The sequence below is a fragment of the Ornithorhynchus anatinus genome, chromosome X1 (assembly GCF_004115215.2).
Source record: "Ornithorhynchus anatinus isolate Pmale09 chromosome X1, mOrnAna1.pri.v4, whole genome shotgun sequence".
Taxonomy (NCBI): Eukaryota; Metazoa; Chordata; class Mammalia; order Monotremata; family Ornithorhynchidae; genus Ornithorhynchus; species Ornithorhynchus anatinus.
The window spans coordinates 16,589,970-16,596,416 of NC_041749.1; positions in this window are offsets into that span (position 1 = coordinate 16,589,970).

Consider the following 6,447-nt stretch of genomic DNA (forward strand, 5'->3'; position numbering starts at 1 on the left):
TTCCAATACGCTGAGTTCTGCAGGAGTTTGCTGAAGTAGAAGTTTGTTCTGCTGTGATAGTGGGGTGGTTTTTTTTCCAATTTAGTGAAGAATTTATTCAATCTCACAGAGTTTCTAGGTCCCAACGTCTCTGTGACTGGCCCAAGACTCATCCCTTATTTACCCGGGGTCAGTCCGTTCTGAATACTTCTTATTTTTTTTACAGTTAAGCGTTTACTTTGTGTCAAACATTGTTGTAATCACTGGGCTGGATACAATCAAATGGGTTTTATGCAGTCCCTGTCTCACAAGGGGCTCACAGTCTAAGGAGGAGGGAGAACAGATCTGTGGCACAGAGAAGTTGGGACTGGTCACTTAACCTCTCTGGGCCTCAGTTTCCTCATCTTTAAAATGGGGATTGAAATACCAGCTCTCTGTCTCTTTTAGATTATGCACCCCACTTGGGACAGGAGCTGTGTCCGATCTGATTGTTTTTTCATCCATCCAAGGCTTACCTCAGTGTTTAGGCACATAACAGGTGTTCAATACAATAATAACTACTATTATTACCATCATTATTATTTTGCCGGTGGTGAAAAAATACAATCTACTTATTTATCTCTTTCAGCATCTTGCAATGATACAGTGGCTTGTCAAAGTTCAGTGAAGTTCTCACCGGAAAAGAATTCCTCTGAATGAGACGTGGGATTTGGGGGTTTTTTTAGTGGTATTTGTTAAGCGCTTACTATATACCAGGTACTGTACTAAGATCTGGGGTAGATACAAGCTAGTCAGGTTGGACACAGTCCATGTCCCACACAGAGCTCAAGTCAAGGCCCATGTTTTCTATCCTGCTGCCTCTTGGTGATCTCATTAACAACTGCATCATCATTAGAAACAGTGTGGCTCAGTGGAAAGAGCCCGGGCTTGGGAGTCAGAGGTCATGGGTTCTAATCCTGGCTCCGCCACTTGTCAGCTGTGTGACTTTGAGCAAGTCACTTCACTTCTCTGTGCCTCAGTTCCCTCATCTGTAAAACGGGGATTCAGACTGTGAGCCCCATGTGGGACAACCTGATCACCTCGTATCTATCAGTGCTTAGAACGGTCCTTGGCACATGGTAAGCACTTAACAAATACCATAACAATAATTATTATTATTATCCATTAGTTGCCTCTTCAGTTCAACAACTGTGATTATCTGTTACCCAGGGGTTACCTCCATGCCTTGAAAATCTAACTGACTCAGACTCAAGATTTATTCACTGTGGATCTTGATAATCCCCCCACTCTCGGCCCTATAGCACTTCTCTACTTACCTGCAATTTATTTATTCAATGTCTGTCTCCCCCTCCCCCTAAGCTCCTCGTAGGCAGAGAACATGTCTATGAACTCTGCTGTACTGTACTCTCCCAAGCGCTTAGTTCAGTGCTCTGCACACGGTGAGTGCTCAATAAATACCACTGATTGATTGGATTACTTCATGGTAACCCAAGTTGGGAGGAGGTCACTGATTTACCAGTGGGGTCAAGCAGTGAGAAGCAGTGGTCCTGGGAGTCAGAAGGACCTGGGTTCTAGTCCCAGCTCTGTCACGTGTCTGTTTTGTGACCGTGGGCAAGTCACTTCACTCCTCTGTGCCTCGTTACCTCATCTGTAAAATGGGGATTAAGACGGTGAGCCCCATGTGGGACTGGGACTGGGTCCAACCCGATTAGTCTGTACCTACCCCGGTGCTTAGAACGGTGACTGGCATATAGTAAGTGCTTAGCAAATACCATAAAAGAAAATAATAATTGTATCCTCAGAGCTGTTGTAATCCAGCGTCACCCAATATTTACTATCTGTAAAATAGAATGGCACGAATTATGGGATGACTATATCCTGAGGTACACCTGAATCAGAAAACAGACAAATGGGTTAGTTGCAAAAAGCCAGAGAGGCAGTGTGGCCTAGTGGAAAGAACCGGGGCCTGGGAGTCAGAGGGCCTCGGTTCTCATCCTGGCTCTGCCAGTTGGTTGCTGTGTGCCTTGGGCGAGTCACTTAACTTCTCCGTGTCTCAGTTCTCTAAAATGGGGAATCCAGTAACTGTTCTCCCTCCTACTTAGACTGCCAGCCCCATGTGGGACAGAACTCTATCCAACCTGATTAACCTGCAATTACCCCAGCACTTACAACAGTGCTTGACACACTGTAAGCACTTCAATAGAATCATAATAATGAAAATAACCCCTTGGACATTGCTGAGGAAGAGAACGGAAGCCTCCCCTCAGAGGCCCATCCGAAGACTTCGGTGGTCACCCTCACCCCCAGGTTCAGGCCCTTTTTCGTTAGGGTCTGCGGGAACTGGATTCCCGCAGAAACCTTTCAACGAGACAGTTCGAAAAGAAACACCACGGCAGCAATCTGTGAACTAGTGATATTTCCAGGAATGACATTTCACAGCAAAGAAAATCCAACTACTGCCTCATTGTAAATGATTTAAACATGCGGTTTTCAGAGTAACACCAAATAACTGGAAGGCGATGTTTTCATTATTATTGCTATTGGTTTTATTTTCTCAGTATTTAGCACTAAAAATGATACCTTTGCATATTTATATATGTATATACCTTTGTATATATATATGTGTGTATATAAAACACATGTGTGAATATATTTATATGTAAATATCGTCTTTCGCTCTCTACACACATAAACACACACACCCTCTCTCTCCCTCTCTCACATTTCCAAGCTCTCTGAGTGTCGGAGAAGTTTGGAAGGACAAAGGGACTGAAATGGACCACCTTTCTGGGGCTGACATAGATTTTAAGTATCCACATATCAATCTAGCCTTAAATCTTTTATCTGTCTCCCTTTTTAGATTGGAAACTCTGTGAGGACAAAGGATTCTGACTCCTACCCCTTACTGTGGCACTCTCCTAAGCCCTTAGTTCAGTCACTGATATTTACCGAGTGCTTGCCGCACGTGGAACACTGTACTAAGCAACTGGGAGGGTACACGACTACAGAGTTGATACACACAGTCCCTGCCCACAATGAGCTTAGAGTTTAGTTCAGCGTGCTGCACTCAGTGGACCCCCACAGATGGATTGAACCCACGGGATGGGCCCGTAGCCTAAAGAGTCGAAGGGCGGAGGTTAGGAGCTCCCCTGAACAAAAACGCAGATATGGGTACCGTGGGGCGGGTTCCTGGGGGTGTGTCGGAGGGAGTCAGAGGTCGTGGGTTCTAATCCCGGCTCCGCCGCTCGTCAGCTGTGTGACTTTGAGCAAGTCACTTAACTTCTCTGTGCCTCAGTTCCCTCATCTGGAATATGGGGATTAAGACTGTGAGCCCCACGTGGGACAACCTGACTACCTTGTATCTACCCCAGAATATAAAACAGTCCTTGGCACATAGTAAGCTCTTCGCCTTGATTCTATTTAGTTGCCACTGTTTTTACGAAATGTTCTTCCCCTCGACGCTGTTTATTGCCATTGTTCTTGTCTGTCCGTCTCCCCCGATCAGACCGTAAGCCCGTCAAACGGCAGGGACCGTCTCTATCTGTTGCCGACTTGTTCATCCCAAGCGCTTAGTACAGTGCTCTGCACATAGTAAGCGCTCAATAAATACTATTGAATGAATGAATGAAAGCTCTTAACAAATACCATCATTTTCAGCGCTTAGAACAGTGCCTGGCACATAGTAAGTGCTTAACAAAGTTAATTATGATTATAAATGATATACTGTTACATCAGAACTTTGTAGTCTCAGTTCCCTCTTAATGTGGTCACATAGCACAAGATTATATTATTACTAATAATAACAACAATGACGATATTTATTCAGAGCTTAGTGACCGCCAAACCCTGTACTAAGCACTAAACACTACCCTAACCCCCTCCCACCTCACCTCACTGCTCCCCTACTACAACCCAGCCCGCACATTTCGCTCCTCTAATGCCGTCCTATTCACTATACCTCGATCTCATCTGTCTCGGACCTCTTGCCCACCTCCTGCTTCTGGCCTGGAACGCCCTCCCTCTTCATCTCTGACAGAAGATTACTCTCCCGCACTTCAAAGCCATACTGAAGGCTTTCAACTCCTCTAAGAGGCCTTCCCTGACTAAACCCTCTTTTCCTCTTCTTCCACTCCCTTCTGCATCGCCCTGATTTGCTCCCCTTATTCATCCTCCCTCCCAGCCCCTCGGCACTTAAGTACATATCTGTTATTTCTTCATATTAATGTCTGTTTCCCCCTCAAGACCGTCGGCTCACTGTGGGCAGGGAATGTGTCAGTTATATTGTATTCTCCCATGTGTTTAGTACAGTGCTCTGCACACAGTAAGCACTCCATAAGTACAAATGATCGATTGAAATCCCATTTTACAGATGAGGAAACTGAGGCAGGGAGAAGTGACTTACCCAAGGTCACAGAGCGGGCAAGTGGGAGAGCCGGGATTAGAACCCACATTCTCTGACTCCCGCCCCGCTCTCTTTCCACTTAGGCCACGCCACTTCTCTGATTGTTGTTTCGCTCTTCTCCCCGGATTCCTTGCACCATGAGCTCTCATCAGTGAGGTCTCCTAAACCGTTAAGGCGGAAAACCAACAGCTAAAAAAGGTCAAGGACAACTCAAACACCCTGCCCTGGAAAATGCCCTCTGCTTGCACTTGAAGGATTCAGTAGAAGGATTATCCTTAAGCAACATAACTAAAGGAGGTTGACTCCTTTCTGATGGTCTGGAATTGTTGAGCTGTAATCCTTTGCAGAAACAGGGGCATGGAGTAGATGACCTTTCTTGATAGCCCTTAGCTGAGGGCCCCGGGAATGGTCTTTTGCTCTAGAAACCTTCGGACTCTTAAGCGGCGTCAAAAAGCTCCAGGCATCTCCGCTGGGGAAAGGTACTATCTTGGCGGAGATGATTTGGACACCGCAGGGCCTGGCTTCAGAGCTGGTATTAATTTGACAGCTACAGACCCGTGTTGAAAGTACCTTGAGTTGTGTACGAAGAGAGCGGAGATGGAAGATTTGACCTTCTCTCCACACTCTTTTCTTTCACGATGACTGAGTCCCGGGTCAAGCTGCAGGAGAACCAAAGTTCCAAAGCCCAGGGTTATCGTAAGGCTTTATTTTAAAATCTAGACAACTTTAGGTCCGGGGTAAGGTAAACTACCTGCACCTACGCCTCCATAAAAATGAAGACACAAAAATATATTGCCATTAACAAAAAAGGCACCGCAAGTTTAAGTACCGGCCTTTTGAAAAATGACGGGGGGTTGCTCCAAGTAGGAAAGGGGGAAAAACAATCTAAAAATGCAATTTATTCATCTGGACCGTGAAAAGAGACCGCCTAAGCTGGAGCTGCTGACTCCACTCAGGAAACAACTGCTTTCCCAACGATTGCGGTGGAATGTCAGAATTTGACCCGCTGAACCTTCCGAGCGGACTTGATAAACTGTAAATTCCAATGGAGCGTCATGTATGAAAGACTCTCCCAGTTACCACTGTCATTTCAAGAGACAGAACACAGTGCCCGACATTACCATCAAGCCTCGGGAAATACAATGTTCTCTTGTTCGAAAGAAAAAAAATAAGCTTGTTCCCCATCTCTATTTCCTCTCTCCCTCCACTCCAGCTGTCTCCTCCCCATTCTTATTATCTCCATCCCTAAATTAGGCAGTGTGGTGTTGATTTCAATAGAAAGGAAAAGCTGTTCCCTCTGTTTCTACATTCAGTGCAGGGAAGGCAGGGGAGGGGGAGACAATGCTGGTGACTTCTTCACGGCCAACTTTAAATATCAGAAAACCACCGGGACGAGCAACCAAAGTTTTCCTAGCACCGGGATCCTGCTTTCCTGAGACATACACAGTCTAGGGTGGGTGCTCTGTATCTCCCGACTTCTGAGAGAGTGATCTTTTGAAGTGCTTTTTTTTCCATCAGCCTCCCTACCTGCTTAAACATGAGCCAGATTTCTCTTTAAAAAGGCCTTTTCTGAGAGAGTGGTCAGATTCTAACTCCTCCCCGCCACAGCGATGGGGAATCTAGGTGAAGGAGAACGTTGTTCCCGGTGGCTGCGTGATCGAAAGGCTCCCTCTCAGATAGGCAGGGAGGAGACCAGGAAGTCATCGAGCTCCTGTGAAAAATTTACATCTTCATGGATTTAAATATTGTTGTATCGTGCTCTCCCAAGCTCCTCCTTCAGACTGTCAGCTTCCTGTGGGCGGGGAACGCCGACTCTGCCTCGTTGAACTCTCCCAAGCACTCAGTATAGTGCTCTGCACACAGTAAGTGCTCAAAAAATACCATCGAAAGACTGAATGACTTAGTACATCGCTCTGCACACAGTAAGTCTCCGTAAATACCACCGATTGAAGGGAACCGTAATTCCCTCGGCAAACACGACCGCCATCAAATCACGGAGGTGATCCTGGAGCACCCAGACTAAAAGCCGATAAAAACCGCGGGTGTTAGGGTTTCCAACATCCTCT